Below are 12,005 nucleotides of genomic sequence, written 5' to 3' on the forward strand. Positions count from 1 at the left end.
AAAATTTCTTTTGTAGATATCTAAATTTTAAAGACTTTTCAACATTTCCATTCAAATAAAACCCAATGCTGCAGTTCTTTCAACAATAGCACACAATTTAATTAAATTTTCCTTGTATCCATATATAGATTCTTCAAGAATACAATTTAATTTTCTGTGAGAATAAATCTATCCTCTCAGTTCAGGTTGAATCATAATTGTTATCATTTAATTTAATGGCTCTGGAGAAGAATACAATTTTACTATCAAATCCAGGAATAATTTTCATCTGAGAAAAACTGAAGTTGCTGGAATGGTAATAGAAGGAAAGCTTGAAGAGCTCGTGTATATGGCAGAATAGTAACAGTTTCCATTACTCACTCAGGACATGCTCTACAAAATATCTTTTCTTCAGAACTTGTCTATCAGCTGGGTGTATTGGGAACAAAACAGGAAGACTTTGGAAATTTTGAAAGAGATACAATCACATTTCCTCATGAAGTACACTCAAGTGCAAGTAAGTTTGGTATCCAGCATGGCGTCTTCATGTTATGGTGTGAACTGGATGAGGTAGACTGGCCCTTAACAGGAATTTCTCCCTCCTTCCAGTTTTGTATCCTGTGTTGGAGAGGATAGTGAACTAGCAGGTGCATATATAATCAATACTTATGCTAAGAGCTTCTTGCTACCTGAATTGCAAAAAATGTTGCATTTGCCAATCTAACACTTTAGTGGAGTCTTCTTGATTGTACAGTGTTCCTGAGGATAACAGAAGTATCACATTTCCTGTCTGGGCTGTTTTCTAGTGTGTTTTTTTCCCAATTTTTTCTGCTTGAAAGACATACCTCTAACTTTTTCAAAGATATTGGACTCTGTTTGCGTGGTCTAAATATCTTTGCAAATTTTTAGAGATTTTTTTGAAAGAGATTTCTGATTAAACAAAAGAAGCAATGCAAGTAAATTATTCGGTACAGGAACTGATTGCAAATGCATGTATCTTCCTGCATAACATTCTGATAATTGATACATGACCTTGTTGGAAGTGAAGACCACAATGATGCTGTGTACTTTGGATAAATGTATACAACTTTGCATGGTTAGCAATGGCAAAGTATGATTCACAATCTATTGTTTATAGTCATCAGTAAAAAAGAAAGTGCCTATCAAAGACTTTTGAAAAAATGTCTGGTTTATGTGATAAAATATTTGTTGAGAATTCAAACTCAATGCATGCAGAGTAAGATGGGTCTTTTAATTGCCCTGGAGAGACATCAAAAATGACAAACTGAGAATTTTTATCCCCAGATCATGGAACAATCAAAACCAAGAAATCTGTAGTGCTGCATGAATCAAATCTCTTTTCACTGGCAAGTTACAGCTCTGACATGGGTATGACTAAAACAGAGTCTGATCCTTGGGTTAATACATTGCAAAATAAATTAATTCACAGCTCCACCAAAGATATAAAGTGAATAAAAAAATGACCACATCTTTTTTTTCCCTCCAACTTGACCTTATTTCAGAACAATCTCTCATCTCAAAATGTCACTTTAATTTGCCAATGGCTCTGATGAATACCATTATTGGTATTCTACCTCACAAAGAACACAGGACATCTACAAAATATCTGTGTTTTTGTAAAACAAAATAATTCAATAGATTATTGAGGAAGGTGTCAGAACATGCAAGTTGAATTAATTGAGTAAGTTCACAATTACCTAATATCTTGCACTAATAGTTTAAAAAGACACAGTTGGCAATGGAAAAATGACCCAAATTGCTTTTCAGGATCGGTAAAAGAGGGTGACAATTGTAGGAAGTGCCGAGAGAACTATACCAAAAAATGTCCATGCCTATAAAAACAATTTTTAAAGAGCAAAATTGTATCCCTGAAAGAAATCCAGTGATTAGTAAAATAATCAATGATTGAAGAATCAAGGGATGTAATGTCTCTTGTATCCTTATCTAATTTGTAGGGAACTCTACAGCAGAAAGTCATGGATTGACATGGATGTGGCTTATTTAAACTTAATCATAAGGTGACTCAAGTCCAGGATGTGCCCTATTTCAAAAGCTGATTAACACAAACCTGGCATTGAGTACAGAAAATTTGAAGTGACAAGTGGTTTTGGCCAAAAGCATATAACACAAGAGCAGTTCATCTCTTCTTAAGGGAGGTAATACACCTTTGCCCCTCCAGTGATTACAATAATTTCATATGTCCTTAATGATCTGTATTGACATTTAAAACTGAATATTCAGGCAGAAGAGTCTGGCTCAATACTGAATTCTAGGAATACATTTCTAGATGTCAAATGATTTATAGAAAATACACAATATAAAGTTTTTTTTTACATGGGCAGTCATTGGGAATCAAACTGTTTCTCATGCATAGCAGGTGAGAACTCTGCCACTGAGTCACCATGGACCACCCAATATACAAAGGGTTTTTGATGGATGAAATGTAGAGACAAAGTTCTAATAATAATGCAAATGGAATATTACCTTTATATATTAAGTGTAATTTGATTTACATTTGCCAGTACTTAACCTATGTAAATGAAAAGTAAATTTTCTGAACTTGAGACAAACGTCCTTCTAAGGAGAGACTTTCTCAGCTGGAAATTGTTTTTAAGGCATGCTTTATGTCTTTGTTTCTAAGACTATAGATAAAGGGGTTCAGCATGGGAGTGACCACTGTGTACATCACAGAAACTATTGCACTTGTCCTTGCATTTTGCACAGCAGCAGAACTAAGATACACTCCAAGGGCTGTTCCATAAAACAAGGTCACCACTGAAAGATGAGACCCACAGGTAGAAAATGCTTTATACTTGCCCCCACGTGATGAAATTCTCAAAATAGAACATACAATTTTAGAGTAAGAGAAAAGGATGCCAGTGAGTGGAATAACAGCCAGAATTCCAGTTGCAAAATACTTCAATAGATCATTGAGGAAGGTGTCAGAACATGCAAGTTGAATTACTTGAGTAAGTTCACAAAAAAAGTGGGGAACTTACAACTCTATACAAAAAGTCAATTGCAAAACCATTAGGCATTGTAAAAGAGAGTCCAGAACACTAAATAACCATGATGCCAGCAGCAGGAAACCACAGAACCTGGGGTTCATGATGACCATGTAGTGCAGTGGGTAACAAATGGCCACATAACGGTCATAGGCCATCACGGTTAAGAGTAAGTTGTCTAATTGTCCAAAAACCATGAAAAAATACAACTGGGTGAGGCAGTTTCGATAACTTATAGTTTTGGTCTCTGTGCGGATGTTCACCAGCATCTTTGGGACAGTGGTGGAGGTGAAACAGATGTCTGTAAAAGACAAGTTAGCAAGGAAGAAGTACATGGGTGTGTGCAGGTGGGCATCCAAGATTGTGGCCAGGATTATGAGCAGGTTTCCAATGAGAGTGGCCAGGTACATCATTAGGAACAGAGCAAATAGGAGGGACTGCACTTCAGTGTCTTCTGAGAGTCCCAGGAGGATAAATTCTGAAACACGTGTTTCGTTCTTTAATTCCATGTAACTCATGAAACTGCTGCAACAGTGACCAGAGAAAAGCAGGTTTAGTTAAAAGCAGTTCTCAGCAAATTAACATAAGTAGTATGGTTTGTATTGCAATATATTGACTTAATTATTTCTTGTTAATTATATACAGATTTAGTGTCCTTTATCTGAAAATGTCAGGGTAAACCAAACTTCCTGTTTCTCTTTGATGTTATTGCTAACAAGACATCCTTGTCTATAATTTTGAACTTTATCCCAAGGCAATATGTTCCACTACAAATGCTCTTTATTTTATTTCATTCAAAAATCATTTGACCAGCTATTTTGCACTATGTGATGAAAAAGTTGGGCCATGGATATTGATGATGGTATAATACTTTTATTGTCAGTAGTCTTGCTAAATTGCACAAAGAAAGTGGCTTGAATGAGAAATTTATGTTGTGTATAGATTACTACAGTAAAAATTTAAAAGAAATAAATGTTTTCCATCTATATTGATAGAATGCTCAATACCGATAATATTCCATTTTATCTCCATCTGATGTATTCTTTCAATTCAATCACATTCCCAATGTCAAGAGGTTAGTTTGTAGATATTTGACAAAATAATTTTAACATTTATAAAGAAAGGCAAAAGTCCTAGATTACCTGGAGAATACTGAAGATGAACAAAGTTGGAGAATATACTACTAGAATATGCAATACTACCTGATTTCAAGTGTAACGATAAAAACACAATGATTAAACCATGTTGTATTTGTGAAATAGACACATGAACTACTCTTTTAGAATTCAGCAAACAAACATATTTTAGGGAACTCAAAAATAGACCCTCAGAAATGCAATCAATTGGCCTTTGAGAAAGGGGCAAGTGCAATTTAATGGAAAAAGTAAGATCTTTACAACAAATGCTGTGGGGCAATAGCATATATCTTGTGTGGTAGTTAGATTCAGTTGTCAACTTGGCCATGTGAAAGTAACTAGCTCTGCTGCTGTGGACATGAGCCAATGGTACGTGAACCTCATCTGTTGCTCATTACATCTGCAGTAAGCTAAGAAGTGTGCCTGCTTTAATGAATGATGTTTGACTTAATTGGTTGGTGTGTAAATGAGAGAGCTAAAAGTAGTACAGCCCAATAAACTCACCATACCTCATTTCACACTCATAGCTCAGCCCCAGCCTTTGGAGATCCAGAAAGAAATCACCCCAGGGAAAGTTGTTGGAACCCAGAGGCCTAGAAAGAAGGCCAACAGAGATCACCCTGAACCTTCCCACATGAGGAAGAAACTCAGTTGAAAGTTAGCTACCTTTCCTCTGAAGAACTAATTAAATAAATCCCCTTTTATTAAAAGCCAATCCATCTCTGATGTGTTGCATTCCGGCAACAAGCAAACTAAAATATGTTGTAAACAAAAAAATGAATATAGCCAAACATTGTATACATTTCACAAAAATTAGCTCAAAACAAACCCTGTACTCAAAATTAAAATGCAAAGTATAATACTTCTAGGAAAAAACATCCAAGGAAAACTGGTGGTTTGTGCTGTGGTGATCAGTTTTTAGAAATAGCACTCAAATTATGAACCATGACAGAAGACATTTATTAATTGGACTTCATTAAATATAAAACATATGCTCTATGATAGATGTTTATAAATGACTAGTATTTATATATGCAAAGAACCATTAACGCCCTTCTAAAGAAAGATAACACCCAATGGAAAAACTGGGCACAACTTCTGAACAGAAATGGAAATGGAGAAGATATGCAGGTGGCAAATAAGTATATGAAAATAGGCTCAACAGCATTTGTCATTAGGGAATTGCAAACTTAAACTGAAGTAATATACCATTACACACCTCTTAGAATACCTGAGGACCTTAACACTGACAATACCACAGCCTACTGATATTGGGGAGTAGTAAAGACTCTCATTCACTGCTAGTGAGAACTCTAAATGGTGCTGTCAAAAGACGGTTTGGCCGTATTTAGCAAAACTAAACTTACTCTCACCATTCAGTCCAGAAATTGTGCCTTTAAGTACTCAGCTGATTTGGTAACTTCGATCTGTACAAAAACCTATACATGAATGTTTTGTAGCAGCTTTATGTATAATCTCCAAAATCTGAAAACAATCAAGATGTCCTTTAAGGTCAAATATATCTATATGATGGAATATTACTCAGCGATAAAAATGAATGTTCCCTGTAGTCAAAAAAGTGAAGCATCCATCTAACATGATTACTAGTAATTGAAACAAAGCAGTCTAAACATCCTACAGAAGTATAATTTCAATTATATGACTTTCTGTATTAGTCCAAATAGTAGAGACAATAGAATGAACAGTGGTTTCAAGGGATTGGAGAGAGGGAAGGAAGGTTGAGTAGGTGACTCAGAGAGCATGTTTTAGAGCAGTGAATCTATTTCCTATAATCCTATAATTATAGACACCTGACTTTATGCATTTTTTAAACTGATGTTTACAAAACAAGATAATGCTTAGTATATGCAAATAAAAGATTAATTGTCATGATAATAGGAATGCCAGGATGGAATGCAAAATGTGATAAAACAATCTATGTTACAATCATATTAAATACACCTACTGAGGGGATGAGGGGGAAAGGTGCTGAAATAGTAATACAGGATATGAATGGAGTCTGGAAAATGAAAGGAACAGAAACTGCATAAATACTGTATTCAAGTGGATAAATCTTATCTTAACAGAGTGTAGACTCACAATTCTATCACATCTGCATATGTATACTGGAATCAAGCCATTAAGTAGATGATGTCAGGTGAGGAGAGTGCATTTCCCACTGCAGAGTGGGTGGTTAACTATAAGTAAGGGTAGGACAGTAGATATTCTATCTGGCAATGGTTTACAGTGAGATGCATCAGCATGAATAGGTTAATATAGTAGAAGGTTACATGCAGACATATCTATGGGTCTGTGTATATGCAGAACTTGGCAGACATGCAAATATTTTCTTACTCTGTCTTTGGAGAGAGCTTAGATGTCCTAGTAACATGGAGGACACTTAGTGCCCAGACCTTTATTTTAACACTATTCTTCAATAAAAGTTTCCTTGAAGAAATGGCTGACCCTATACCTGGAATATAAATATACAGGAAGAGCCTAGAGCATCTTGTACCACCAGAAATTAAGTTGGTTCTAAAATAAAGCATTCAATGATTGGGATAAATCCAAGAGACACAGAGCATCTCTGAAAGATATCCCATTGCCCAAACTGAAATAAATCTTACCACAAAATGAATAAAGCAGTATTGTATCACAACCCAAAGTATAAAATAAAGGTCATGAGTTTGTAATGATTTAAAGAAAATATGTAATATATGAGTAGGAAGACAAAAATCTCCAATGTAGATGTATGCAAAGCTTTATGTAACTGCTGTTTCCAGGAGGTGAGTTGATTCCCACTCCTAAAGTGTGTCTTCAAGTACTAACCCCCTCCCAAAGGTAATATATGGAAAAGCAGGAAAATGAGGAACTTTAAAATGGGGAAACCTGGCAAGCATTGCTGATGAATGTCATCATCTACAGTGAAAAGTGACATTGATGGGATGTGTCCTGGATACATAATATAATGAAAATGGAATTTTATCTCTGATGCCTTCCTCCATAACCCATAATCCCAGTCTAATCATGAGGAGAACATCAAACAAATTCCAACTGAGGGACATTTTACAAAATACCGTGCCAGCACCCTGATAAATATCCAGATCATCAAGAACAAAGAGAGTCTGTGAAACAGTCATTTATAACACATAGATATAATGTGGTACTGTGGATGGAAGATGTTCATAATAAGCAAAAATGGATGCAATATTATGCAAACTGTCCTTACTATCCTTGAAATTTTTCAATGTCTCACTACTTTTTAAAATTATTTGTTTATTTATTTTACATGGGCAGGCAAGGGGCAGCATTCTGCCACTGAGCTAACATTGCAATGCCCCTACACTGTTTTTGAAAATTGGACTTATGAAGAAGTAAAATTATTAGTGAAATTCAAAAATCTAGAAAGAAGCTCTGAGTTTCATTCCAGAAGTGTGTATATGCCTAGGAAACAATATGACTCTCCTATAAGTCTCAATTCATCTCCCATGAGATCAGAACAGAGATACCAATTTAATTTAATAATTGACAAAATTAAGAAAAAATAATGACTATAAGGTGTCTGATATTGGGCTTAGCATTAATGAAGGATATTTTTGTATGCTGTAATTCAACACCACCCATACTCATTCACCAAACCTCCAAGCCCACTGGCACTGTGCAATTTCCAACCCTCATCACTTCCCCAGGAATTTGACAACAGAAACTGATCCAGAACTGTCCACAGGGCAAGAATTTTCTTGAATATCACCTTTGATAAACCCTGCACTGACTCTCCAATAACTTCAAATGTAAATATTAATCTTGTGGACAAAACTCGAAGCTTGCTGTTATCTGGCTTCTGACAATCTTCCCAATCTCAGGTTGCTTTTCTCACACCCACCCTACCATTTTTTATGAGCTATTAAGACCTAATTTTAAACTTCACTGTACCCTACAAATGAATCAATCAAACATTTGTGTCTGTGTCTTCTTTTCCTGGTGGGTTTTTAGCCTCTTTTCCTGTTACAATTGCTAATGTAAGGAAAATATTCCTCCTGCCAGGCTCAGTACAATTCCTAGAACCCTCGGGAAGCCTTCACTAACCTCAACAGATGAGTCCAAACTTTGGATCCACTTTGCCAGGATTTGAGTTTTCACCTCAGGATATTGCATGTACTCATTTCTATGTTTGTTACTGTATTTAGATGCAATCTCTTTGAAATAAAGAAACTGTCTTACTCATTCATTTATTCTGAGAGTAACACTTAGTGCCTTCCATGAAGGAATTAATGAATGGGTTTGTTTTGAATGATTTTAGGAAGAAATTGATGAATATGGATAACAAGATACTTCCATGAAAGAAGCCCCTGAGAATGAGCTAACATTAGATGAGACAGATATGGGAAAGAAGATACTTTAGTGTATTCATCGTCTCCCTCAACCACCAACTTTTTACCTGGGTAGAACATTGGATGATTATCTCTCTTTACTATCCTTGTTGATGCCCATAATGTTACTCTCAATCAATGGAGTCCTGGAATCATAATACATTCCCAACCCTTATGACCAGACTCTACTCACCCAGAAATTATCAAAGAGGAGTCTGAGTTCACCAAAGCCAAGTCTTCCTTGAATGATAGATGAAGTTGGAAGCTCTGCTCCCAGGAAGGGCATGAAGATGTAAATACTCTTGAGATCTCTGGAAGGTAAAATTATGTTTTCACTCAGCAGAGATTGGTAAACCAGGGTTGAGACAGTGTAGGCAAAGCATTTATGTTTCCATGCTTTTATGAATTTAATTCCCATGAGCCTCATTAGTGAAGTATTCTTTTGTCTCTCTACTCCCTAAGATATTTATCTCTTTGGAAGGAAAAAAGGTAATGCAATGCAAACTTGGGTATATTTTGACCCTTGGGAGAAAGCTTTGGAGCTTCTTGTTCATCTCTTATCTCAGTGGACTCTCACTTCTCTGTAACTGTGGGCTGTAGCAGTGCAAGTGTTTCCAAAAAGATTTCCCTATCACTGATTCAGGATAGAGATGCTGGGAGCACTAAAATATCTATTCTCTGATTTCTGTGTTCTGATGTTTGATGTGATTGATGGAGCTCCCCTGTCTCAACAATATTTCTGTTTCTTTCACTGTTTTTCCTTTCTCCCCAATAGTTAGCAATATCTGTTCAACTCACTCAACTATCTATTTTCAGTCATTCAAAAAATATGTACTTAGGAATAGTGTATGGTAATCATTAAACTACAGTCTGAAAAAGAAAAATAAAAGTAATATAATGTGTCTGTTGTCAAAAAGCAAATTGCATGGAAACAAATATCTATGCCCCCTGAGTGTAGTAGTTAAGACCTGGTGAAGTATAATACTATGTGAATGAGGATCAGCTTTTCCATTTCTGCTAAAATGGATCCTGGGACTCTGATATGGATGAATAAAATGATTTAAAACAATGAAAAGAAAGATAACAGAACTGTGGGGGATGAAAGGACAATACAATATATTAAAAATATCCTAGAGGGACATGGCAACATATTATTTGAACTCGCAGTAGGAAGGTTTGGCAAGCTACAAGATAGGATATAGAAATTTGCAGACTGGAGAGATAGAGAAAAGGCAGAAAAACAGGAGCTGGGTCTCAGGGAAATGAATGTCATCATGAAATGCATAAACATACACTCATGGGTGTCCCAGAAGGATAAGAAAAGTGAACAAAAAGTGAAAAAAAAGAGGCAGAAAGAACAAATCAGGAAGTTTTGGCTGAAATTTCCCAACTCTTAGGAAAAACATAAATTTAAGTACCCAGAAAGCACAATATATTCAAAACTAAATGAATTCTAATAGGCTTAAACAGGTACAAATGCTAACAAGAATGACAAATGTCAAAGATAAAGAGTGAATCCTGAAAGCAGCAGGAGAAAAGCAATTCATTACATAGAAAGAGACTGTAATAAAATTAAGGGCCAATTTCTTATCAGAATCCATGGAGCTGAGATGACAATGGCATGATATATTTCTCTCTGAAGGAGAAAAACTGCCAGCCAAGAATTCTTTTTCTGGAAAATATGTTCTTCACACATATTTACAGTTTAAAACATTCACAGGTAAGTGGGAAATATTTCTTTCTCAAGAAATACTAAAGGGAGCTCTGCAGGCTGAAAAGAAAAGAGTGGAGAGAGAAGCTTGGAGGAAAGCATAGAAAGTAAATATAACTAAAAGGGTGAAAGAAAGACAAATATAAGAATGACATGCAAAAATAAAAGGATAAAATATTCTATGTAATTATTGCCTTTAGAGTAACAACACAATGTGAATGGATTAATGCACTCAAAAAAGGATGCAGATTGGCAGAGTGTATGAAATGTATGATCTATCTAAAGGTTTTCCTTAGACCAAAGGCAACAAAGAGATTGACAGTGAAGGGTTGGAAAAATGTATCCCACACAAACTGTAACCAAAATGAGCTGGGGTAGCTATCCCAATATTGGAAAAAATAGACTTTAAATGCAAAACTGTTATATGAGACAAATAGGACAATTTTATTAATACAAGCGAAAATTTGAATTATCAAATTCAAAAATTTGAGTACTACGATAAATCAATTAGACTTAACAGATATATAGTGAACAATGGACATCCAAGCAGCATGACATATTCTTCTCAAGGTCCCATGATCATTCACTAAGATGTACCACATGTTGCATTGCAAAACAGGTTTCAAAATATTTTTAAAAATTGAAATGATGTAAAGCACTTTCTCTGAGCACAGTATATTTAATATGGAAATCAATAAAGGCAGAAGAACTGGAAAATTCACAAACATATAAAGGTTAAACACTACACACAAACAATCTGTGAGTCAAAGATGAAATCACAAGTGAAATCAGCAAATATTTGAGACAAATGATACAGAAAACACATATCAAAACAGATGTGATTCAATGAAGGCAGTGCTGAGAGGAAAATTTTTGGCTCTAAATTCCAATTTTATAAAAGGAGAAAGAGCTAAAGCCAATGACCTATTTTCACACCTGGGAGAACTAGAAAAAAGAATGGTAAATGAATCCAAAGCAAGTAGAAGCTCACAGTTCACCATGGGCCGTTCCGAGTTATCTGCATAAACTGGGTCGTGAGTTGAAGAAGAGATTCAATGTACAGCTTCTCTATACTTGAATCACAAATTACAAGGAGAATCTGAATGTCAGAGTTCCCTATCAAAATATTCAAATGGCCAAAATTCAATAGATGATTTGAAGATATATAAAGAAACAGGAAGACACGACCCATTCAAAGGAAAATTTAAATACAACCTCAGAAGTGCTGACACTGGAAGAACTAATCAAAGTCATCAAATGAACTCTTCTATATAGGCTCACTGAGCTAAGGGAAAACATAGACATAGAACTCAAGGAAATCAAGAAGATGATGCATGAATAAAGGGAAGATTTACTGATTTTGAAAAGGCAGTTTGCTAGTTCCTCAGTAAGTTAAGTATAGAATTGCCATATGATTTAGCAATCTTATTACTAGGAATGTATTCAGAGGAACTGAAAGCAAGGACATGAGTGGACATTTGCACAAGAGTATTTCTAGTGGCATAGTCACATTTACCTAGAGATGGAAACAGTCAAATTATCTATCAATGGACAAGAGGCTAAACAAACTGTATTATGTACATATGATGGAGAGCAGGTAGCTGTAAGACAGAATAAAGTCATGATGCATACAACAATGTGGATGAATCTTGAGGATTTTTTTTTGTGCAAAATAAGCCAGAAACAAGAAGACAAATCCTGTATGTCTCACAAATATGAACTCAGTTTAATGAGCAAACTCTGAGAATTAAAGGTGAGAAACACAGGTTATGAAGAGATAGAA

The 12,005-nt window shown here is 35.4% G+C and overlaps 1 pseudogene; it reads right to left on the bottom strand.

Moving 5' to 3' along the window:
• Positions 1-2,523: 2,523 nt before the first annotated feature.
• LOC143673098 (olfactory receptor 7A10-like) lies at positions 2,524-11,726 on the bottom strand (annotated as a pseudogene).
• Between the last annotated feature and the right edge of the window lie 279 nt (positions 11,727-12,005).

This window comes from Tamandua tetradactyla, unplaced genomic scaffold (genome assembly GCF_023851605.1).
Source record: "Tamandua tetradactyla isolate mTamTet1 unplaced genomic scaffold, mTamTet1.pri scaffold_119_ctg1, whole genome shotgun sequence".
In the NCBI taxonomy this organism is placed as follows: domain Eukaryota; kingdom Metazoa; phylum Chordata; class Mammalia; order Pilosa; family Myrmecophagidae; genus Tamandua; species Tamandua tetradactyla.